Source organism: Moschus berezovskii, chromosome 24 (genome assembly GCF_049115385.1).
Source record: "Moschus berezovskii isolate FMDL1 chromosome 24, NW_MosBer_1.0, whole genome shotgun sequence".
In the NCBI taxonomy this organism is placed as follows: Eukaryota; Metazoa; Chordata; class Mammalia; order Artiodactyla; family Moschidae; genus Moschus; species Moschus berezovskii.
The window spans coordinates 19,562,865-19,589,342 of NC_142483.1; the positions used below are offsets into that span (position 1 = coordinate 19,562,865).

Here is a 26,478-nt window from a genome sequence, read left to right on the forward strand (position 1 = left end):
TGATAAGGGAAAGATGGAGGGATGTTTCTTAAGGTGATTTCATTCACCTTATGGTATCCACTAGAGAACAGGGAACTAGCAATGTCTAGGTTCAAGCATGATTAGAAGCTTTATAATCTCAAAAGTATTTACCAGTTGCAATCACTTCCTAGTTCTACCATGCCAGCAGGGTGGTAACCACATAGCAAAAGAGTTTCACAATGGTTTCTGGTATTTATTTTCAGGACCAAGAACCTTACATCATTTGAGAAGCCATGATGTATGACGAAACTAAATAGTTCATGATTAACACCTTGGTGTTTGATGTCATGCAAAAACAATTCTACATTTTCCAAGTATGCTGTTCTTGTGACTTGCCACCAAGCTTCTTTCCCAACTTAGTAGAGTTGTGTTAAATTGCTTAAGAAAGAATATAAGGTTAAAAAAATACTATTATATACAAAACAACAAAAAACACATAGATGAATTGCACTCCACAGATGCAAGTTCAAAGAACAGTGAAGAGAGTGGATTTAAAAGTAGCTGCCTGCATTAATTTACCTTTCCTGCTTTAATTTAATTTTCAATATCCGAGATGCCTGTGTTTAACATTGTGCTCAGTCACTCAGTCGTGTCCAACTCTTTGCCGCCCTGTGGACTGCAGCCCACCAGGCTCCTCTGTCTGTGGAAGTTTTCAGTCAAGAATACCGCAGTGGGTTGCCCGTTCCTCCTCTAGGGGATTTTCCCAATCCAGGGATCAAGCTTGGGTCTCCTGCATTGACAGGAGGATTCTTTACCAGTGCCACCTGGGAAGTCCCGTGTTTAATATCAGGCCTTCCTAACCCAGACTTCCCCAACCTTAACTTACCAAGACTGTTGGCATCAGTTCAGTTCAGTTCAGTTCAGTCGCTCAGTCGTGTCCGACTCTCTGCGACCCCATGAATCACAGCACGCCAGGCCTCCCTGTCCATCACCAACTCCCGGACCCAACCATTATTCTTTTTCTGTCCAAGTGGATAGACAAAAGGCTTTGACTAAGTGGAGAGACTAAGTCTGTGATAACTGCTCTGTGAGTATGGTCTGTTTCAAAGACCCAGAGTAACCACAATCACAGGTCCACAATTGTGTCTGAAAATGTTTCTCAAAAGCCTAGAATTGCACTGTCCAATATCATACCTGGTAACCTCAAGTTTCTATTTATATTTAAATTTCATTAAGTAATTAAAATGTCATTCTTTGGTCACACTAGCTACATTTCAAATTTTCAATAGGGATATGTGGCTTCACGGCTACTATGTGGAGGGGTGACACAAATGCAGTTCTACTGAACTGTTCTGGCATAGAGCAACATTTCCTCACTTGCTACTTTAACCAGGGTTTATGTCAAGACCAGTCAGTGGGTTTGGGCTAACATGCCAACACTGGTCACTTCAAATTGGCTTCCTTGAGTAGGAAAAATTTGCAGTGCCTGAAACAGTAATGTCTCTCTGGGACATAGAACTGGGACATTAGGCACATACGTCAAACAAGACCTCTAAAGACCTTCTATTAGCAGGTCTTTATATAAATATAAAAATGAAACTACCAAATATCAAAAACTAAGACTAATAGACCTCAGAGATTACCCATGTCTCTTCAAGGGCCACTTTAAAAATAAGCATGAAAGTTTTTCTCCCAGGCGCTTACAGTTAAATAACGGTTTTAATACCATCCCTAATCACAATCTGGGCTTGCCTGGAGGCTCAGTCGGTAGAGTCTGCATGCAATGTAGGAGACTCAGGTTCAGTCCCTGGGTCAGGAAGATCCCCTGGAGAAAGAAATGGCCTCCCACTCCAGTATTCTTGCCAGGAGAATCCCACGGATAGAGGAGCCTGGTGGGCTACAGTCAACGGGGTCGCAAAGAGTAGGGCATGCTCGAGTGACTAACACTTTCACTTTCAGAATCACAATCTAGGTCTAATCCAAGACAGAGCAGTCTTACTAATTCAGTCAGAAAATACTCTACAGAAGGGAAATAGAGACAAAACTGATAATTTTTTTTAAATTCATGTTTACCTGTAAGTAGCACTCCTCTGTTTTCTGTTTGGTAAACAACTGTGCCACTGGTAACAGCTCCAACCTAGCCTCCATAGTCTTCCCTGACAGAACTCAGTAATCTCATCAGAGTTTCTTTTCTCCTCACTTAGGAATCATTCTAGGGTCCTCTGACTCCAAAAGGCCTCTTGTAAACCACACAGAACTGTACAGTTCAGTTCAGTTCAGTCGCTCAGTCATGTCCGACTCTTTGCAACCCCATGAATCACACAGCACGCCAGGCCTCCCTGTCCATCACCAACTCCCCGAGTTCACTCAAACTCATGTCCATCAAGTCGGTGATTGTACAGAGCATACCCAATGCAGCATCTGGTCTAGCCAGGCATCTGGAATTAGGCAGAGAACGAGAAACCAGGCCTCTAGCTATCAGTGGCAATCATCTTCCCAGACACCGCCTCCACTCCCTGCTACACCACCTTTACCTGCCAGAGACCTCGAGCTGATGTCACAATTACCTGGTCAAATCGAATTTAGCAGTACACAAGCATCAAGAGCAACATTTCTCCTTTCATGTTTTCATTCACTAGGAAGGTATGAACTCTACTTAGGAGGCAGACGCTCCATTATCTGCTGCAAGTCTAAACCGTTTGAGTTGCATTACTAAAATGAATTGGCACTCAAAACAAAGTAATGAGGATGTGTACCGACAGGAAAGTAGGTAGGTAGGGACTAGGGGTCTCTATTGTGCTGAATGAATTTCCAGTGAATGCTTAAAACTTCGATGAGGTCAAAGTGGTGTAGTTTATTTCAGCTGGGACCATTGGGTGAAATTTCGTTTTATTAAGGCCTGAAGCATTTGCCAGTCACAGTTGTGGCTGGTAATGAAACATCAGTCACTAGGAACTTGAATTAGGTATTCCTGTATCTAAACCTCTATACCAGCTGTTCTCAACCAAGGGCCGATTTTCCCCCTTTCTCACCCCTTGGCAGTGCTCGGCAAGGCCTACTAACACTTTTGCTTGAGGGTGCTACTGGCAACTAGTGCGTAGAAATCAGAGATGCTGTCAAACACCCTGCGGCGCACAGGCAAGTTCCCGTCACGGCAAAGAAGAATTCGGCCCAAAGTGTCACTAACTCCAAGAGCGAAAATCATCCCCTGAGTCTGTGCGTGGTCTCTATCGTTTATTTGATTTTTAAAGGATTTAACAATTAGCATGGACATGCACTCTGTCAGGAGGGGAGATCCCTTCTGTCCATTCACAGATTTCAAAAGCTTAACAAAGTCACTGTTACAATTGGTAAAAAGATACATCTATTAGTAAAAATATTTTTCATCGTGGGCTATTTTACCATTTGTTCAATCTTTTCTAACTAATTAATAGGCTAATTTCATTTTTAATCTATCATTGGCATTTAAATATTGTTGGATCAAGTCCTTACTGCCAAAAAGACATTCATTACTAAAAAAGCAGAATACGACTGACCATCTTGACAAACAAGATATTTTCTGGAAAAATGCCAAAACTGCCTATAATTTTAGAGAAAGTTTTTTAAAAAAATTCTAGAAGTACTACTTAATAATAATGCCCTACACAGTTCTTAAAGTTCATAACAGAAATGATGGCATAAAGCAGAATTAAGTGGTACTAAGTTATTACTCATCTTTGAGAGAATCCAACTATAGCTGGAAGGTTCAGTGTCTCTGTGCCGGTTCAAGAATTGGGTAGAGTACTTTTCTCCCACGGCGAAAGCAAACACATAGCAGTTAACCCCTAAGAGTTTATCTGTCCTGTTTTTGCTCTGTCAGTTTCTTGCCATATAAGAATCAGTGTTATGTACACACATATGTGGTACATACACATATGTACAAAGAATGAGAATCAATATTCCTCAGCACTTTCTACCATTAAAGATGTAATCCTAAGCCTTTATTACCAGTAAAAGAAAATATCACAGTTTTAACTGCAGAAGAAAATGTTTGCACTTTGAAGGTAGGGTCTAAATCCTCAATAATAATTGAATACAGCAGACTGAACTATTCACTGAGAAAAAAATGATACCACGTATGTGCTGTCATCCCCAGACCTCACTTTTTCTCTCAATTTTCATATTATTTCATAAAATACCAGTCTTGAGTAAATGAATAAGTGACTCCAAGATACCTTTGTTTGGTTCAGATGTAAGTTCTGATGTGTATGATATATTTATCTTAAAAATAGGAATTAAAGCTTCAGAAGGAAACTGGATCTTCCAATGTGGGAAAATAAAATGATACTGAAGAATTTATTTACAGGGCAACATTGGAGAAACAGACATAGAGAATAGACTTGTGGACCTGGGGAGAGGGGAGAAGAGGGTGAGATGTATGGGAAGAGTAACACGGAAACTTACATTACCATATGTAAAAATAGATAGGCAACAGGAATTTGCTCTATGGCTCAGGAAACTCAAACTGGGGCTCTGTATCAACCTAGAGGGGTGGGATGGGAAGGGAAATGGGAGGGAGGTTCAAAAGGGAAGGGATTATATGTATACCTATGGCTGATCCATGTTGCAGTTTGACAGAAAACAGCAAAATTCTGTAAAGCAATTATCCTTCAATAAAAGATAAATTAATTTTAAAAATCAACATTTTATGTGTGGATTCTGATGTCACAGTAGAAACAGAAAATATGCAAAGAGGAAGCAGGCTTTCACTCATATGAATTTTGCCAAAGGATAGCTCCATTTTGAATCACTATGGAACCTAATTACAAAATCTTAAAAAAAAAAAAATCACCACTTTAAATGGTAACCCCTCAGCACATGCAAAAGATACACGCTTGTTCAAAAAATGAAACAAACTTTCTATTCATTTCCCAAGTACATATAACACGTCAAGACAAACGGGGTGTGAGAGAACAAAGCTAGAAGGTAGTTATATACGAGCAAAAAAAAAAAAAAAAACAACAAAATCCCAGACATCATTTAAATGAAAACCTGTTGTCAAGAGTCTAATTTTATGCTCAATGCATTCTCCTCCTTCTCCTCTATGCAGCTTTTAAATATGCTCATCTTCTGTTAATTGCTCAGTAATGGACATCGTTTTCTAAGCAAAACCCTATTATTACAGCAAAGAAAAATGAACAGGTAAGCTGTTAACATAACAGGCTCTTGTTACAGTTAAAAAGAAAAAAAAATCAAGCAAAATAACAGTTCCTATATAACTATCACCTAGCCTACCCCAGTGTCCTACACAAGCCTACTCTTCATTCTGCAACTTAAGGAGGAAGAGAAGAGAGAAATGTCTTCTCCAGCTGACTAAAAATACAAGGCAGCCATTAAGTCTTGTGACCACAGCCAACCAGCCTCGGTGGAGAGGTATCCACTGAGGGTGAAGCTCTCAAGTCCTCAGTAACTTTTGACATGCCTCAAATAACCCACAAAATGCAGACTACATAGGTCTGTGTATACAATTCTTAAATGTAGTAATAAAATCTATACTGCTGGGCACAGTAAATAAAAAGCAGTCCATCTGAAAGCTTAATTTTATAGTATTTAATTACCACACTTTAAAGATAAAGATGCAGAAGACTGAAAGAAGAGAAAGAAAACAGCAGCTCTGAACAGTCATATACATGATTATATATAACATGTGAGTTATCCTAAAGGCATGTAGAACACAATTCTTATGGGTTAAACATTAATGTGATTTTACAGTATTACTCTAAGAGGTCACCTTGAATTTCTTCAGTGCTCTGGGAAAACTGTAAAAGGTTGGGAGTATCCTTCCTTACATGAAATAATAGAAATAATAACTAACCTGGACTTCCCTGGTGGTCTAGGGGTTAAGAATCTGCCTGCCAATGCAGGGGACATGGGTTTGATCCCTGGTCTGGGAAGATTCCACACGATGCGAGGCAACTAAGTCCAAGCACCACAACTACTGATGAAGCCCGCTTTCCCTAAAGCCCGTGATCTGCAACAAGAGAAGCCACCGCAACGAGAAGCCCAAGCACTGCCAACTAGAGAGTAGCCCCCAACTCTCCACAGCTAGAGAAAAGCCCTTGTGCAGCCAAAAACAAATAACTAACCCTCCAGTGCCAATGCTGTAGCTGGTGATGCTATACATGTGTTAACTCAACCCTAGGTTACGCATGAAGAAACCGAGCCATAGGGCAAGTAACTAGAGGCACCCAACAAGCATGCAGCAGAGCCAAGATTTAAGGCAGGAAGTGTGGTGCAGAGATCACGCTTACTGGTTTCTTCTGCCTCCAGAAGATCCCCTCCCTTCCCACATTCTTCATGCTCTCCCATCCTCCCACTGTTTGCTTAGCACCGAACAGCCATGATCCGAAGCCCAGGATCCACAGTCGTCATGTGAGAGCTGCACACTTGTCAAGAATCACTGTTCTGGCAGCACATTGAGCGGTTCAAGGACACAGAACACCATGAAACAAGTCAGCAGTACTGATAAGGCAGTAACTCTTGAAGGGCAACCTCACCTTACAGTGTCCATAAAAGTATCTGCAGTTATTGTACTATTCTCTTATTCCTCTTCTTTCTACTGTTTCAGTAGAAACCAGTGACTGCCCTGCCAACTCCCTCAAATATCCAGAGAACAAGAGCCACACACTTTTAGGTAAATAGCAATCTTTCTTCCAGCTGGCGTGACCTCGAGGTCCACTTATTGTCTTTTCTTCAAGCAATGTCTTGTGTTTTACACACTGCTACCATCACAGTATACATGGCTGAAACCACTAACCTAAAACCCAGGACTCTACCTGCAAAAGAATAGCACCCAACAAACCAACAAGCCCACAGCCTCATTAAGGAAGGGCCTACTGTGTACCATAGTGGTATTGGGGTAAAGAATCTGCCTGCCAGTTCAGGAGACGAAAGAGACATGGGTTTGATCCTTCAGTGGGGAAGATCCCAGGAGTAGGAAATGACACCCCAGTACCCTTGACTACAAAATTCTATGGACAGAGGAGCCTAATGGGCTACAGTCCACAGGGCCACAAAGAGCTGGACACGACCCAGCATGCACACAGGCACTGTGTACCCCCGGCAATAAATGGCACATGCCTGACATGCATCCACAGTCCTTAAATCAGAACCACCTCCATTACAAGCATGAGTTCACTGCGGGTTTACAAAGGATAAGCAATATGTCCAAGACTTCATGGCTAAATGGGGTTGAAGGCAGGATTCTAACCTGGATTCTGTTCTAGAAAGCCCACACTTGATAACACTGTTCTTTCCCCTCCTTTGCCTAAGGATATCTTAATTACTCTTCAATTTCTTTCCCACTTGTCTGCGTTCTCCTTGGAGGCAGTGAGTATGCTTTCTTCACACTCACATCTATTATATTGCCTATCATGGGTGCTCAGAACTTCCCAAACAATCAAAATACAGGAGGACAGCAGCCACCTCATGCGACGAGTTGACTCACTGGAAAAGACTCTGATGCTGGGAAGGATTGGGGGCGGGAGGAGACGGGGACGGCAGAGGATGAGATGGCTGGATGGCATCACCAGCTCTATGGACATGAGTTTGAGTGAACTCCGGGAGTTGGTGATGGACAGGGAGGCCTGGCGTGCTGTGATTCATGGGGTCGCAAAGAGTTGGACACGAATGAGGGACTGAACTGAACTGAACTGAAGCACCTAAGTGGTTATGGTACAAATGGATGTACATAGATGAGGGTTAACAGTAGAATCAGAATTAGTATAGTGTGGTATTAGAATACTAATACAGTATATCTAGAATACTAATAGAAACACTGAATCTAACTTGTGTCCAAAGCACTGTTGCACAACGAGAGCCCCGAGTCTCGGGTTTTCTGTCCCCTTCCTATCTCTGTCCTCACTCTTCTCCATCGCCATCTCTCGGTGTCTTTCTGCTTCTTCCCTCTCTCCCTTTCTCTCAGTCGGTCTGGTTCACGCGCCATCACAGTTGCCACTAGTCACTGAAGCTACCGCATTAACAACCATACACCCAGTCAACAGTCTCATGTGAAATATTCCTCACATTTGAGATAAAACCCTACTCTGTAAATCACAGTGAAATGGAACATGCTTCAGGAGATGGGGATACCAGACAACCTTACCTGCCTCCTGAGAAATCTGTATGCAGGTCAAGAAGCAACAGTTAGAATTGGACATGGAACAACGGACTGTTTCCAAATCAGGAAAGGAGTACGTCAAGGCTGTATATTGTTACCCTGCTTATTTAACTTCTATGCAGAGGACATCATGCAAAATGCCAGGCTGGATGAATCACAGCCTGGAATCAAGATTGCTGGGAGAAATATCAATAAATTCAGATATGCAGATGACACCACCCTTATGGCAGAAAGTGAAGGGGATCTGAAGAGCCTCTTGTCGAAAGTAAAAGAGGACAGTGAAAAAGTTGCCTTAAAACTCAACATTCACTAAGATCATGGCATCAGATCTCATCACTTCATGGCAAATAGATGGAGAAACAGTGAAAACAGTGACAGACTTTATTTTCTTGGGCTCCCAAATCACTGCAGATGGTGACTGCAGCCATGAAGTTAAAAGCCACTTGCTTCTTGGAATAAAAGCTATGACCAACCTAGACAGCATATTAAAAAGCAGAGACATTACTTTGCCAACAAAAGCCCATCTAGTCAAAGATATGGTTTTTCCAGTAGTCATGAATGAATGTGAGAGTTGGACTATAAAGAAAGCTAGCACTGAAGAATTGATCCTTTTGAACTGTGGTGTTGGAGAAGACTCTTGAGAGTCCCTTGGGCAGCAAGGAGATCCAACCAGTCAATCCTTAAGGAAATCAGTCCTGAATACTCATTGGAAGGACTGATGCAGAAGCTGAAATTCTAATACTTTGGCCAGCTGATGCGAAGAGCCGAATCCTTGGAAAAGACCCTAATTGCTAGGAAAGATTGAAGGCAGGAGGAGAAGGGGACAGCAGAGGATGAGATGGTTGGATGGCATCACCAACTTAATGGACATGAGTTTGAGCAAGCTCTGGGAGTTGGTGATGGACAGGGAAGCCTGCTGTGCTGCCGTCCATGGGGTCAGAGAGAGTCCGACATGATTGAGTGACTGAGCTGAACTGAATGGTATTGATATGATAAAGAGCTCGCCTCAACTGCACTTCAGGTAGCTTTCTGCACAAGACTTCTAGGCTAAGTAGCCCCAAACCTGAAAACACGTGATGCCTTTCCATCTCTCCCATATGTGTGTGTGTGTGTATAGTCTGAATGTGCCCACACAAAATTCACATGTTTGGATCTGTGCAACCGTTATGATAGTGTTAGAAAACAGAGCCTTGGGATGTGATCAGGTCATGCGGGTTGTGCCGCCATGAATGGATTAGTGCTCTTATAGAAGAGGTCTCACAGGGTCTTCCCTGGTGGTCCAGTGGTTACGAATCTGCCTTGCAATGTCATGGATTTGATCCCTCGCTGGGGAATTCTGCAGGATGTGGGGAACATCTCACATGCCGCCGAATAACTAAGCCCTCACACTGCAACTACTAAGCCCACGCACTCTAAACCCCATGCACCACAACAGAAGATCCTGCTTGACAAAACAAAGAGCTGACGGAACTAAATAATTAAGATTTCACAGATACCTCACAGAGCTCCCTGGATGCTTCCAACATGCGAGGACACAATGAGAAGTCTGCATCACAGAAGAGGGCCCTTACTCAGCCACGCTGCCACCTTGAGTCCATGCTTCCAACCTCTGGAACTGTGAGAAATACATTTCTTTTGCCTATGAGCTAGCTAGTCTGTGATATTTCGTTACAACACCCTGAACAGACGGAGATGTGCATGCACTGATACACAGTTACACTCCTTTGGAACACGATGACATCTTTGCAAAATAATACAGCTCACTCTGCCCGCCAGTTCTTATTCAAAAGTTTTTCACACGTCCTCTCATGGAAGCTGTCTCCAAGTTTCTCCAGGGACTACAATCACCGGCTTGTGACAGATGAGGAGGCCGAGGTGCACAGTGGCTCGGTAACTTTCCTAAAGTCACAAGGTTACCAAGTTGAAGATACTCATTCCTAGAACCCACCTTCTGAACCCAGTTTCCTGCAGCACCACTCTGGCTGCTTTTGGTCAGCCTGGTGGTACTTTGTCAGAGAAGGCAATGGCAAGCCACTCCAGTACTCTTGCCTAGAAAATCCCTGGTGGGCTACCGTCCATGGGGTCGCTACTAGTCGGACAAGACTGAGCAACTTCACTTTCACTTTTCACTTTCACACGTTGGAGAAGGAAATGGCAACCCACTCCAGTGTTCTTGCCTGGAGAATCCCAGGGATGGCGGAGCCTGGTGGGATGCCGTCCATGGGGTCGCACAGAGTCGGACACGACTGAAGTGACTTAGCAGCAGCAGCAGCAGTGGTACTTTGTGTGGCAGGAAGTTCCTCACTAAGAATTACCCTAATTTCCACTGCACTGGGATGGCGTCGTGCTTGTGTAGGTGCTAGATTTAGTAATTCATTTGCATTCACTAATTGGTTTTGTATATAAGATGTTGGCTAAGTGTGGTCCCGAGACCAAGAGCGTCAGCATCAATTGGGACTGGGTTAGAAACGCACATCTTCTGGCCCTTTCCCAGACCTACTGCATCACAAACCTGGGGCTGGTCCCCAACCGTGTCAGACTGAATAAACCTTCCAGGTAATTCTGATGCGTGCTATAGAGTTTGAGAATTACCACTCTCCCCCCACATTTACTGAATGGTTTAGGTAATGGTCTCTTTGAAGACTCCCTGTCAGAAATGAGGATAGAAAATGCATAGCGAGGCATCTTGCTTCAGTAACACCCAGGGGCACATTCTGTCTACAACTCCTCACACTGTCATCTGTCCTCACACATTAGGCTTTCTGCTCATAATTTCCAAATTATAACTACCTAACAGCTTCTAAAATGAGTGTCTGGCTTGGCAGATTTCAAAATGCTATAAGAGTAAGTATCTTTGCTTCAAGATTGGGCTCGTCCAATGCAAACAAGAGGCAAGGCCACAGCTGACCCATCACTCCACCTGTGAGAGCCAATTAATTAGCTCTCAACATAAGTATCATATTTATGTGCCAAGTATGGTCTATAATGAGGTCCTTACCATGCAACCATATTTCAAGCAATCGTTCAATTAAGTAAACACTTAATTACAATCATTTCTTTCATTATTTATTCACTAGCCTACAATACACATGAAAAAAGAAGCACTTCTTGCTTGATGTCTGTCACCTCCTTTCTGGAGTCCTGTGTATACCTCCACCAGCCCCACCTCCCTATTTTCTCTCTTAAGCACCGCACACACTCTTGGGGACTTGCAGGCCACTGAGGTGGCTGAGCAACTCCAATGGTTGGTGGAGACTTGGATCTGCTCTACTGAGAACCCTTTTCATACGTTCTCATAGTACATCTATCAGCTGCAATTAGGGTGTTGCAAAGCTGTTGGTGATAAAGTGACATTTGCTCTAAGCATTGTCACTTTGAAGAATACCCAAGAAGCACAAGGAAAATCAATATAATTACAAGTTATCAGCTTCAGATTTGATTCATTCACTTGCTTCAAAACGGCCAAATGAAAATAATTTCAGTTTACCTGTGTAACAATAGATGGATATTCAAATGGTATAAAAGCTTAATTTTGAATCTCAATTTCTAATATTAAAAAGAGGAAAAGCACTCACTCCAATTTTCTCTAGTCAGAAAACTCTAATTCTTCACAAAATACTTGCAATTGAGGGCTTGCCTGATAATTCACTAATGTAAGTATTGAAATGGATGTTTTAAGCCAAATGCTTATTAAACTCTCTGCTGCTGCCTTTACAAAAAAAAAAATTTTTTTTTAATTCTAATCACTGCTTGGGACAGAAGGTGGCACCCAATAAGGTATTATTTATTGATTTATTTTTGACAGAAATGGGTTTGTTTATTTGGAATTTAAATTTCACTGGTGATCCTGTATTTCATCTGGCCGCCCTGCCAGAAGCATTCTATTTTACAATGAAACAATGCCAGTCAGCAGCAGCCTCAGTTTCATGATGAAGTACTGATAACCAGTGAGACATGCATTCTTTGGAAGAAGAACAACACACAGCAAAAACTTATCATGATACCATAGTCTATAGCAAAGTAGGAAACAAACTCCCAAGGGAAAATAAATTACAATTCAAAGATCCTAACTGATGTGAATAGAACCCCACTGGGTTCCAGTATCCTCCTAAATTATTCACACGTCATACCACAGAGATAACAAGTCATCCTGAATTTCCTCCTTGGAGCAGAAGGGACTTGGGCCTGAGGGCAGGATCCTGGGTGAGCCATTTAGAATGGCTTTTCTGGTGATACATGAAAGTCCCCAGCTGATGGAAGGCACTGTGACACTCAGGATACATGCAGGATTTGAGCCCAGAGTGGGTGCGTCAGTGAATACTGAGGTTCCCACTGTGGCTGAAGGCCTTGTCACAGAGCTCACACTGGAAAGCTTCTTCTGGGTGTGGGTCCTCTCATGAGCAGGCAGTACGGAGATGCTGGTGAACTTCTTGGAGCACAGATCACAGCAGTATGGCTTCTTGCCTGTGTGGATCTACTGGTGAATCCAAAGATTCGAAGGCTGCATGAACCTTTGACACCAATACTGCATTTAAAGGGTTTCTCACCTGTGCGTGTCCTCTGGTGCAGAGTAAGCTGAGATTGATAAGGAAATTTCTTCTTGCATACCCTATACTCATAGGATGCCCTACCCCGGGCTTCTTTTCCTTTAGGAAGACTGGTGGATCCCACAGTGCCAGGTGAACCAATGGAAAGAGACCCAAGTTTTCCTGAGAATTCTTTGTCCAAAGATGTGGTTTCTTCTTGACACACTTCTTGGAATGTGGGGCTGTTGGTCCATTTCCTTTTGAAATATCTGTGACTCCTAAGAGAATGTCTTCTGAATCCACTATTAGTTCAAACTTCTCCCTCAGGACCCTTCAGAAGTCCAGGCTCTTCAGATTGATGGGTTCTGGTCTCTCCCATGTCTCCCATCATGTCCTTCTCCAAGTTCTCCTTGGGTCCTAGACCCTCCCTTTCACATGTTTCAGGAATGGTCTTGGGCAAGGGACTTTTCTGGTCCTGCTGGCTCTTCTCTGGAGGTATGACACTGGATAGGTCTCTCTCGTCATCCATGTCCCTGAGCTCAACTTATAATATCTCAACATCTGAGTTTTGCACCAGAAATTCCTGTCCTTGTATGCTGAACGTGTCTCATTTTTTCAGTTTCTATTATTTTTTAGCACATTCCCCAGGTCTTTACAAGTCTCCACACCACTTCTTTTTTACTCAGACCTGGCACTCTGGCAGCATGCAGATCATGAACCACTTCAGCACCAGCTTTTCCATCATCTACTCTTTGGTGTGAAGATCTGGCCTCAACCAGAATTCACAAAAGTCTTCTCAGATCCCGGATGGGGCTGGATTCCTCCAAACTGCTAAATGTTCTGAAGCTAACATGCCATTTTTCAGGGTCACAGTCTGGCTTTTCCAGAAGTATGCCTTGGTGTGGCATGGATGCTGGGGACTGATACAGGATGGCCTGGGACATTTCCATGACCCCAGAAAACTGTCTGGTCCTCAACCATAATGATGAAGTAAATTTGCAATAGGACTCTGAGCAAACACTTCTAGCAACTGGTGCCTAATTTTCTCCTATGGAAAGGGATTCCTTCTTTTCGTCAGCAATTGTTCAGTTCACAAGTCTCCTTGAAGTCCTCTTGCCTTCATTCTCCTTAGCTGGGGACTTGCTCTCAAACTGTGAATGTATTATTTATGATCAATTCAATACAGTGAATGGTTTGATTACCTGGTATTTGATTCTACTATGCCCATAGTTTTTGTACCAACTGTTGTGAAAAAAAGATACGCTCACAAAAGCAACAACTAAGGATGCGTCTCTTCAAAACTCAGAAACTCTAATCAAATAGACAACGTCTTCCAGCAGACAGTATGGGCCACTTCCAACTGATGAATGTGGACAACACACTGCTTAAGAAAAGGCAAAGCCCAAAGGCTGCCCCATACAAATTTTGTTTACTCGCGTATAATTAGTTTTGTTTTTATTTTAAATTAACTGTCAACCTTAAAAATTCAAGAGACTGCACTGAAAATACGTAGATTTTTATCACCTCTTGGAAAACTGGTAACAGTGAGCTTTTCACCACATATGGCAACAGCTGGCTGACTTCACTCCATGCTTCCTGTCTGTTTTCCTGAGAGCCTCTGAGATGGTCATCCTACTTTTGTGTTCTGTGGTAGTTGGAGGAACATTATCTTATTATCAGCTTGGAGTTATCCAAAAAGATACTAAAAAGAGTTGGGACAGAGGGTAAACTTTGGAGAATTCACAGGAAAGAAAATGGGGAGTGGAAGGGGGGTGTGTCTTAGGATATAGTTATGTGCAAACAAGGCCTCCAGAGGAAACACGCGGGATGGATGTTTAAGGCGGGGTGCGACAGTGAGTGGGCTGGTCCGGCTGGCTGAGGTGTAGCAATGGAGTAGTACCAGGATGGCTTGAGAAGACTAGAGGGTGATCGAAGAGAGCCCTGAATGCCAACTCAAGGAGCTTCTGGGACACTGTCCAAGTTAAAACTTTTAACTTCTTTTTGAGAAACAAATCAACTCACTCTGCGTGCAATTTCAGTGTATTTATTTGCCCACTTAAGTGTGGACAACACGTGCCACCTCACAATCCCTGGTCTTTTCAGTCACGGAATAACATTTATTAAATACTATAGTAACCTGGAAGCAATGGTGCCCAAACTCAAGGAGGCCTGGCAATAGGAGCAGAGAGAGCATTTGGTAAGGAAGGAGAAAGGCTAAGACGCACCAGACAGCTTTAAGCCCACAGGCACCCAAGTCGTGGGCTGTGTGCACAGTCTGCCACTACCAACTCAAGGTCCCACAGTCTTCTGCTGCTGCTGCTAAGTCGCTTCAGTCGTGTCCGACTCTGTGCGACCCCATAGACAGCAGCCCATCAGGCTCCGCCGTCCCTGGGATTCTCCAGGCAAGAACACTGGAGTGGGTTGCCATTTCCTTCTCCCCCACAGTCTTCTACAGGGCATTTAATATCTCTGAACCTCAGTTTTTTCATCTCCAATGGAAGAAATAGTAACCACATAAGAGGACTACTGTGAGAATTAAGTGAGGTGATACACTTTATGTTGTAGCTGTTCAATCACTAAATCATATCAGCTCTTTGCGACCCCATGGACTGCAGCACGCCAGGCTTCCCTGTCCTTCACTATCTCCCAAAGTTTGTTCAAACTCATGTCCATTGAGTCAGTGATGCCATCCAACCAACTCATCTCTGTCACTCCCTTCTCCTCCTGCCCTCAATCTTTCCCAGCATCAGGGTCTTTTCAAATGAGTCAGTTCTTCACATCAGGTGGCCAAAGTATGGGAGCTTCAGCTTCAGCATCAGTCCTTCCAATGAGTATTCAGGACTGATTTGCTTTAGGATTGACTGGTTTGATCTTGCTGTCCAAGGGACTCTCAAGAATCTTCTCAGGCAACACAATTCAAAAGCATCAATTCTTTGGTGCTCTCTTTATGCATATACTTTACAGATACATAAAATAGTTCCCAGCACAAAGAGCTCAAAAAACATTAGCTGTGCTGCTGCTTTCTATGTCATTACCACCACTACCACTTAGGAAATTGCACTGAGTCCTGAAAGATGGTGTCTGAACTTTCATCTATGATCTTGGACATAGAAATGTAAATAAACAAATGACAAACAGGTTCTGAGGTAAGAATATTTATAGGACTCAGTTATTTTAGAAATGTGGGGGAAAGAGGTATTCAGAAGTATTCAAAGATCACCGTATGAAGCTAAAGCTGGGTGACACAATAAGACAGAGATAGAAAAGGTCAGAAAAGATGATCATCTTTGAAGAAGTCATATTTAAAGTGACAGCAGAATGATGGAGTGCAACAATTCAGAAAGCAGTTGAAAAGGCAGAAATAGAATCCAGTGGAAAGAAGATGTAACAGCTAGTAATGTTAGGTGAGATTAATTTCCACAAGATAAAGAAATGAGGAGCCACATCATCACATTCATTATTACCAGGTAACTTTCACTGTGGGCTTCCTTGGTAGCTCAGGGGTAAAGAATCTGCCTGCCAATGCAGGAGATATGGCCTAGGCCGGGAAGATGCCCGCAACCCACTCCAGTATTCTTGCCTGGAGAATCCCATGGACAGAGGCGCCTGGTGGGCTACAGTCCATGAGGTTGCAAAGAGTTGGATACAACTCAGCAAGGAAAAACATTCACTATGTGCACGAACGGCCCTAAGCATTTCACACAGTCTATCTCGTTCAGCCCTCAGCATAACTGCCTCCCCATTTTATAGATGAAGACAGTGAAGATGAGAGAGGTTAGGTGCCAGCTTTTAGGCAGTACAGATGAAAATGAAAATCCAGAGCCCTGACTCTTTTCTACATGTCTTCCCATAAAGGGAAGGAGAAACCCCATGTGCTTTTATAGGCAAAGAGAAAGATATAAGATGTCAAGAGGCAAAAGTGACGGAGTAATGCCTCTGAAGAAGAGGAAGGTAATAAGTTTATGAGCAGTGAGAAAGCCATCACAAGGCTCACTTGTGTTCTGAACACAGAGAAAAACACGAAAAGAAAAAGAAGAGGAGAAGGAGCAGGGAGGATCAGGGGGCTAAAAGGCAAATAGGTAGACTTGGTAAGTTGAACTCTAGTTAAGAAAGCAGCTCATCCAAAGATCAAGTGCCAATCTGCATTAGATTGTAGAACAAGTGGCAGGATTTCATTTGCCTAGTTTCACACATACACAAAAGCAGTGGGTATCATTATCCTGAATTCACATTCATTTACAACAGAATTCTGAAATTACGTGTTGTCCTTTTCACCAGCTTGGACAGAGGTATCATATTTTGCTTGGAAGGTTGCCAGTGTTTAGAATTTATCCTTATAAAGACACTGGGCTCAGAGACACATGTCCTGTGGTAGCAAATAACATCGAGTCCACAATCACCACCACAACTAACACACCACCCCAACACACCACTCAGCAACTACAACCACAAACCATACACAGCACCGTACCGTAACCACAGCAAGAGCTAACACACCGAGCAGCTAACACAGAGCTGACAGCCCATCAGGCACCACACTAATTGGGGCCAACACCACATTTCATTTAATTTTGCAGCTACCCCCTTGCGGCTAGTCCCATGGTAGGCCACATTTACAGATAATGACCTCAGGCTCAGTACACAATTAACATCCTCAGTAAGTGGCCAAGCCAAGTCAGTCTTTAAAACCAGTCCTATCTCCCTCTGCTACGCATCCTGTGGCCTTCTTTTTGATATCTGGCTAAGTCCCTTGGAACTGGAAACATCTATTTATTCCATCAGAAATTTGAGAACTTATTTGTTCTGACAGCCACTACAGCATTATATAAAGTTCACGGTCACCATACATGCTCTCTGTCACTCACAGATAGGCATCTAGAGAAAGCGGCTATGTGGTGTGGGAAAAGAGAAAGCTGTCTTGCTCTCTGGCAAAGTTTGTAAAGGAGTGACACAAAGATAAAGAAAAATATGTAACGAAGATTCTTCCTGTGCTTTGAAAGAAGACAGTGCTTGCGGGGAAAAAAATCACTCTTGTGCAGAATGAAACGATCGTAATTGCCAAGGACATTTTTGATTAGGAAATAAACACAAGATTAAATTATAGGTACTAAGCGAAAGGAGGCAGACACAAAAGGTTATATATTGTATGCTTCCTTCTATATGAAATATCCAGAAACAGAATACAGATCAGAGGTTACCAAGGGCTGGGAGGGTAGGAGGATGGGGAGGAACTGCTCTCTGGGTGAGGGGTTTTAGTCTGGAATGATGGAAACGTGCTGAAACTAGATGGAGGTGCTGATGGAAACACCTTGAAAGTACTAAACCCAACTCCAAAGTGGCTATTTTTCTATGAATTTCATTTCATTAAATTATGTTTAAAAAGGGAAACGATTAAATTCTAGGACGCAGACTAATCCAGGGGTCTTCCACATTTTTTCCAGAACATTTTTAAAAATTACTATGAAAGATGACAACCTCTCATGTTTGGGCTCAATTTCAGGGTAAGTCAGGAAGCACCGTTTCCCTCCCTCTCCCCCTCCTTTTACCCCTCCCCAACAAAATCATATATACAAAAGGTACCACGGCAACAGCGAAACTTTTCTATGGGTTATAGCCAAAGCTCCAATATAAGAATATAGGAAATTAATCACATGATTAAACCAACTCTTTACTGTGAAGATGGTACCCACTCCACTCCAAGTGTTCAAAGAGTAACTTCAACTGCAGGAAAAAAAGACTCCTTTAAAAACAATTTAGAGGAAGAGCTTAGTTTGTTATCTGTTTAAGTTCAGGTCTGGCCAACAGACACTGGGTCAAACTTTAATACTCAAGAGGTGTATTGCGGGACAGAGAGGAAGAGGAGGAGCCAGCAGGGAGGGCAACTTCCAGATCATGAAGCAGGTCTGACTACTGGGAAGGAGGGCAAAATGTAGTAGGTTTGGTAAAGAGGAGTCTCAAGCTCCTGAGTAATTTGAAGAAAGGTTTGGCTTGGCCCAGAAGAAGCTCTTGAGCCAGTCATCCAAAGGAAGATGCTCACTTATCACAATTATAGGTGTGTTCTACTAGCTCACCAGCATTCATTTCTTAGCTACAGTTAGTGTGGACCTAGCTGGATTCAAAACAGCAGCAACTGGGTTTTTCAATCAATTTTGCTCCATAGATCTAAGCAGCATATTTTTGTAGAACTACATTTACATATTTTCAAAGTCACTGTATGTATAGACTTGCCAGTGAGTGAGCTCTCTACTTCTTGCAGCAGTAAGAGACAGAAAGGTGTGACTAACTGAAAAGTGAAATTGATACCCAGTTTTATTTTAAGGAAAAGTTTCTGCAAGTTACCTCCTCTAAATCCGTGAGATATATTGCTGAGTTGGGAGGGGAAAGAATACACACAGCAATGAAAGTATAATTATCCACCTCCTAAGCAAAATTTCAGGCAGTGAAGAAGCTAACCAAATGAGCAAGTGAAAACCAAGGGTGTAAACCACACAAATGGCAAGTCAGATCCTGCACATCAAGTGTGGCAGTTAATTAGCATTAATTGGAAGTTTTACAAAGATACATGGATTTTTTTTTTGTCCATATAACTATATGCAGAACAGGGTCACTCACATGAAGTGTCAGCACTCCCCCCTCCCAAATGAGTAATAAACCTGTTCTATTAGAGTAATCTATCAGTTCTGCACTTAGAATTTTTGTCTGAAATCTACAGAGATACTTATGATATGTTAGAAAAATATTAAGCTTCAGTTCAGTTCAGTTCAGTCGCTCAGTCGTGTCTGACTCTTTGCGACCCCATGAAACACAGCACGCCAGGCCTCCCTGTCCATCACCAACTCCCGGAGTTCACTCAAACTCATGTCCATCAAGTCGGTGATGCCATCCAGCCATCTCATTCTCTGTCGTCCCCATTACCATGACCTAATAAATCAAATCACATGGGAGGAGTAAGATACCTGGGATCGATCTATATCATTTCACAGGAATAAAAGTATTATTTGCATAGTATATAGGCAGAAACAAAGTCTATGTTTCAGTTCAGTTCAGTTCAGTCGCTCAGTCGTGTCCGACTCTCCGCGACCCCATGAATCAAAGCACGCCAGGCCTCCCTGTCCATCACCAACTCCCGGAGTACACTCAAACTCATGTTCACAGAGTCGGTGATGCCATCCAGCCATCTCATTCTCCGTCGTCCCCTTCTCCTCCCGCCCCCAACCTTTCCCAGCATCAGAGTCTTTTCCAGTGAGTCAACTCGTCTCATGAGGTGGCCAAAGTATTGGAGTTTCAGTTTTAGCATCAGTCCCTCCAATGAACATCCAGGATTGATCTCCTTTAGAATGGACTGGTTGGATCTCCTTGCAGTATAAGGGACTCTCAAGAGTCTTCTCCAACACCACAGTTCAAAAGCATCGATTCTTCGGCGATCAGCTTTCTTCACAGTCCAACTTTCACATCCATACATGACCACGGGAAAAACCATTGCCTTGACTAGACGGACCTTGGTCGGCAAAGTAATGTCTCTGCTTTTTAATATACTATCAAGGTTGGTCATAACTTTCCTTCCAAGGAGCAAGCGTCTTTTAATTTCATGGCTGCAATCAGCATCTGCAGTGATTTTGGAGCCCAAAAAAACAAAGTCTGACACTGTTTCCATTGTTTTTCCATCTATTTCCCATGAAGTGATGGGACCAGATGTCATGATCTTTGTTTTCTGAATGTTGAGCTTCAAGCCAACCTTTTCACTCTCCTCTTTCACTTTCATCAAGAGGCTTTTGAGTTCCTCTTCACTTTCTGCCATAAGGGTAGTGTCATCTGCATATCTGAGGTTATTGATATTTCTCCCAGCAATCTTGATTCCAGCTTGTGCTTCTTCCAGCCCAGCGTTCCTCATGATGTACTCTGCATATAAGTTAAATAAGCAAGGTGACAATATACAACCTTGACGTACACCTTTTCCTATTTGGAACCAGTCTGTTGTTCCATGACCGGTTCTAACTGTTGCTTCCTGACCTGCATACAGGTTTCTCAAGAGGCAGGTCAGGTGGTCTGGGATTCCCATCTCTTTCAGAATGTTCCACAGTTTATTGTGATCCACACAGTCAAAGGCTTTGGCATAGTCAATGAAGCAGAAATAGATGTTTTTCTGAAACTCTCTTGCTTTCTGGGGAAAAATCTGGATGTGTAACAAGAAAAGGCTTTAAATTTTAATATAAATAATAAAAGCATTTAAATATGCACAAAATATGTACATCCCTATATAATTTTAAAAATAAGATGGTTTAGAAGAGGAAAAAGCTATGAATAAGAATGAAATTTATCCTATTATGAGAAGTAAATACTGGGTTGGCAAAAAAATCTGTTCAAGTTTTCTGTAACCTTTATAGAAAACCTGAATGAACACTTTTGCCAACCCAATACTCTACTTAACATGGAGTATTTTGAAAGCTAATGCTCATAAATCTATTTGAGGTCAGATAATCAGTCCCTCTTCAAATATAATGCACTTTCTGTCGCCTTTCAAGTCTTTGTAGGAATAATTTGCTACACAGGAACTAAATAAACCACGTTAAAGTACATCCTAAAGTATTTCATTTATATCCTAAGAAACAAAACATTTTGAATTGTTCAGTTCAGTTCAGTCGCTCAGTCGTGTCCGACTCTCTGCGAACCCATGAATCACAGCACGCCAGGCCTCCCTGTCCATCACCAACTCCCGGAGTTCACTCAAACTCATGTCCACAGAGTCGGTGATGCCATCCAGCCATCTCATTCTCGGTCGTCCCCTTCTCCTCCCGCCCCCAACCTTTCCTAGCATCAGAGTCTTTTCCAGTGAGTCAACTCGTCGCATGAGGTGGCCAAAGTATTTATTGAGGAAAGATCTCTGTGGAGTTTTGTTTTTCCAACAAGATTATTTTCCCCCTAGTTTAAAGTGAATATGGGCTTCCCTGGTGACTCAGAGGTAAAGAATCTGCTTGCCAGTACAGGAGACATGGGTTCCATCTCTGGGTAAGGAAGATTCCCCTGGAGGAGAAAATGGCAACCCACTTCAATATTCTTGCCTGAGAAATCTCATGGACAGAGGGTGGTGGGCTGCAGTCCGTGGGATTGCAGAATCGGACATGACTGAGCGACTCAGTAATAGCAACAAAGTGAATATAACAGCTTCTTCAGTTTTTAGCCCTGTGATGAAGGAAATCATATCCTCCAATATTTTGTGAACACTGCTGCTGCTGCTGCTAAGTTGCTTCAGTCGTGTCCGACTCTGGGAGACCCCATAGACGGAAGCCCACCAGGCTCCCCCGTCCCTGGGATTCTCCAGGCAAGAACAGTGGAGTGGGTTGCCATTTCCTTCAACTTTCCCTCAAAGTTAAGTTCAAGGAGACAGATACTGAGACTATCAAATGCCTATGCATTCACTGTCTCCCACTGTGACCAAAAGCCAGGATGCTGACTGCAATCTGATTACACATCTGTCTCACACTGAGCTTTGGACTAGCTTCACCTGGGGTCTGAAGAGTAGAAATACCTATTTCCTGGTCAGCAGTAGTCCAACAGTCACGCATACAATGGAGCAATCAAAAACGTTGGACGGGTGAATATCCCCTTTTAGAGGATAAATTACCTTTTCCTGGAAAATGATTATTGGCTGACAATGAGGTGGCAATTTACTTCCCTCCAGGCTATAATAAACAAAAATACAAAGTAGGACACCATTTACAACAGCTGTGTGGGTGATTATAATCACCTTTTAGCCTGGTAACCAGTCCCTATCTCATCAGCTATGATACATAATTTTCCTAGCCTTGCATACCTTCCAAAAGAAAAGCTTTTGTGTATCCATATCTCATCAGTCATGAGATATTTTAAACATTTCTATGCTTTCTAAAGTTTGCTTGGGCAAACTCTGGGAGACAGCGAGGGACAGGGAGGTGTGGCGTGCTGCAGTTCACGGGGGCCCAAGAGTCAGACATGACTTCGTGGATGAACAACAAAGTGCTTTCTAAAAGGAGAGCTTTCATGTGTCTCAGCTTGGTAAGCTGTCCCTGCTGCTGCTGCTAAGTCACGTCAGTTGTGTCCGACTCTGTGCGACCCCATAGACGGCAGCCCACCAGGCTCCCCCGTCCCTGGGATTCTCCAGGCAAGAACACTGGAGTGGGTTGCCATTTCCTTCTCCAATGCATGAAAGTGAAAAGTGAAAGTGAAGTCACTCAGTCGTGTCCGACTCTTAGCGACCCCATGGACTACAGCCCACCAGGCTCCTCCGTCCATGGGATTCTCCAGGCAAGAGTACTGGAGTGGGGTGCCTACCTCCCCCTATTACCAAACTCTTTAGAGTTGGAGATTTCTTTTGAGGTAAATCCTGTTTCTCAGTTCAGAACACCCTCTTGCTCCTGCCCTCAGGAAGGCAGTTCGGTTATGGGAACAGGACAAGAGAGCAATGATTGAGCTGGCTGCTCTAGGAGGATAACAGCATTCAGGGTAGAAAAATAAATGTTCTTTTAGGTAGGCCTGCTTGTTTCAGGGGTGAGAGGGGGGCTCTTGGTGATTTAAGAGACTAGACCAAAGCAGGAGACATTGCAACGAAGACTGTGACAGTAGACAGCACAGGGATTTGGGAGTTGTCTCTAGGAGCTGTGATAAAGTAGGGGGACAGTACATGTTGGGGATGTGGAGGATATGGAAGACACCCTGAATCAAAAGCAGAAGGTGGAGGACCCTGACTCCTAAGAAGAGCTTGAGGAGAAGCTCCAGTGAAGAGGATGGCCTAGCTTGTGCCAGCAGACTTTGTATTGTCAGTGGATTCTGCTTCGTCATAGAATTACCCTCTGCTCTCTCAACACCTCCAGGAAAAAAATCTCTTAGAAACAATCACTTTAGGTGGGTAATCTAGGGGACTGGAGGAAGAGGTAGAGATGCGCCCGTCACCAAAGGCTGAGTGGGGATGCCGGCCTGGACAAAGCAGGAATCTGGAACAAGAGATGTGAGAACAACACAGCAGTAGTGCGGACTTCCCTGGTGGTCCAGGGGATTAGACTCTGTGCTCCCAAGGCAGAGCTCAGGGTTTGATCCCTGGTTAGTGATCTAGATCCCACATCCTGCATCTTAAGAGTTTTCACTGCGCAACTAGAGATCTGGTGTGCTGAAACTAAGACCCGGTGCAACCAAATAAATAAAGACTGAGGGAGAAAGAAAACCACCAATAGAAACCTCAACAGGAGGGACCTCACACGCTTGGAGTTACTGGGGGTAGGAGGCCGGCCTTCCTGCATCAAGTAAGGTTAGGTCATTGCCTTTGGAACAGGACAAAGTGGCACTCAACAGACCAAAGAGCTTCACGGCATCAGGATACAGTGAGAAAATTTGTTAGTCTAAACTTGAGGACTGTGAAAAGCAAAATTCATTCGATTGCTAATATTTAAAAATGAGTTGATTTAAGAAAAATCCATCTATTTGATTCTATGGTTAAAAAAGAGAGAGAGAGACTATCTGAAAATGTCAGGCTTGAATTCCTAGGTGTTGCATAGTGACTGTTGCCTTTACTGAGAGCACGAGCTAAAGAGTCTGTAAGAGACCTGGTGCTGACTTCCACCTACCACCTAGCCCCGTTTACTCAGTTACGTGGTCCACCTGCCCCTGGATGCAGTAGTTCTGCAAACCCCAATAACACAGGACTTGAAGGATCCATCTATAAGGAAAGCCATTTCCTACGCATTGACAATGGTTATTTTCACCTTGCCCCATAGTGTCAGATTAATATACCTGTAGTAAAGTCTTTGGTTCTGAACTTGCAAGTGAATTTCAAGTTAATCCACTAACATTCATGTGATCTTCATACCAGTTTAACATTAATGAAAGGCAGGTATGCGGCCATTTGTCCCCAGATCCATTCTCTGTCCTTCCTGACCTGTGTTCTGCAAAGTTATTTTCTATGTATCTACCAGACCCATGTATCCCTTAACGGGTTAGGTTTGGCCAGTGAGAATCAGCAGCAGGATATGGCGGCCAGGAAAGGAGAAAAGATGGGTAATTCCTTGCTCCCGTTTCTCGTTATGCTCCAGTAATGCGTGCCTGCTCCCCTTGGACAGAGTCAGCTCTTGCGTGCCTCTGGCAACACATATGCCCCTCCTGGGCTACAGAAGGTTCCACCTTCTTGCCAAGGTTAGTCCCCTGATTCTTCTCCACTCCCTGTAATTCCCTGAGCCCTGCTCATACCTCACAAATAGTCCCTTTGCTCACATTCCTCCCACTAAGTCCTCAGGTTGTGCCATCTGTTTCCTGCTATGACTTGCAAGTTCAGATGTGAATCCCAAATCCGGGCACAAAAGCATCTGGGGCTGAAAAAAAAATAACAAAAGGTAGAGGAAAAAAAATGTAGATTCTGAATGAGTGTTGAAAAAAATTGGGAGAAGTGCAATCTTGCATTTTGGTCTTGACAAGGCTTCTTCGCCTTCATCAGATACTCAAATAGTTGAGTGTTCTGGATCATTTCTTCTCTGAAGCCTTTCATTTCATGTCTAATTAGAAACATGCCAATCTGTAATGATGGCAGCCTTCAAAATGGTCAGTCTGTCACTTTCACAGCCCTAACTCCAAACACAATTGCCTGCCTGATTACTAAGAGCCTTATTAAGGGACTATTGTCTCCACCTCCCTGCCATCTCCTGATCTTTATCATCTTCCATTCTACTTAAAGAAGGGTTTGAAAAGAAGATAGAAAATCCCACAGATATGCGATCAGACTGTATTCATAACTGGGGTAAAGTGCATCTGGTCTTGTCACTCACCAGTTTTGTTTCTCCATCTGAATCTAAGAATAATCTGCAATTGGTTGTAAAAGAGGACGGAAGTTTTCCAAGGAGCACGTGGGTGGCAGAAGTCAACCGTAATGGAAATTCCAAAGTCAAGAGTCAGAATTGTTGGATTCCACTATAGCGGCCAGTTAACTCTCTTAACTCTTTTGATTATGATATTTAGTGTTATAAACTTTAGGTATAGCTACTATCCTTGGTAAAACAGCAGATCTGGCAGATAGTGTCTCTTGAAAAGGATACATTCTAAAAACTGCCTGGTTTCTCTGTTGGATAAGATGGAGAAAAATAAGCTTAATTTTTTGTAAGTGATTAATCCTACTCACTTAAAAAAAAGTCTATTACTGCAACCATATGTAGTAGATTTCTCACAGACACCTATCTTCAAATTATCTAAGTTTCAGAGCAGAAAGCCTGATGCTGGTTTAGAAAATATATTTTACCTGAAGTATGATTGCACTGAGAGCTAGGAGTAGTTCAAAAGTGGAACAGATTTTTTGTTCCTTGAGGATTGAGGATGTTAGTCACTGTATCTTCATTGATAAACACGGTGCCTGGCACATAATAGATGCTCAATCAATGTTTACTGAATGAAAAGAAAGCATTTGTGGCCAACCGTCTGAGGCTTCACACACTCTCAAGTCAACGCTTGGACTAAATATCTACTCTTAAAGAACCACTTTTCATAGTGTTGCTCATCCAGAAGTCAATCCTTATTTGACAGAGATCCGACAGTACCACACAAAGGTTCTCACTGGCTCTCTGTATAGTTTACAAAGCACGCATTGTAGCCCACAGAGGGTAACGGGAGCCCAAAGTCCCCATCTTCCTCAAGTGGTGCTGATTTCCTCTGAAAACAAAAGCCCAGGTAGGCAAAGACAGAAAAACAGAAGCACTAAAATGACCAGTGTGACAAAGCAGAATTGTTATGACAAAGTGAAGCAAAAAAGGAGGTCTGTCTTCATGCAGCTTCAAAGTGCTGGTTGTTAGAACTATCTCAAGAGCTGCTGGCACTTGGATTTCC

At 43.0% G+C, this 26,478-nt stretch overlaps 1 protein-coding gene and 1 pseudogene across 6 annotated transcripts in view; both read right to left on the minus strand.

The window, feature by feature from the left end:
* Positions 1-26,478, minus strand: part of FHIT (fragile histidine triad diadenosine triphosphatase) — a 1,558,201-nt gene that overhangs the window by 687,210 nt on the left and 844,513 nt on the right. The gene's annotated exons all lie outside the window — the stretch shown is intronic.
* On the minus strand, positions 11,764-19,921 carry LOC148774012 (zinc finger and SCAN domain-containing protein 5A-like; annotated as a pseudogene).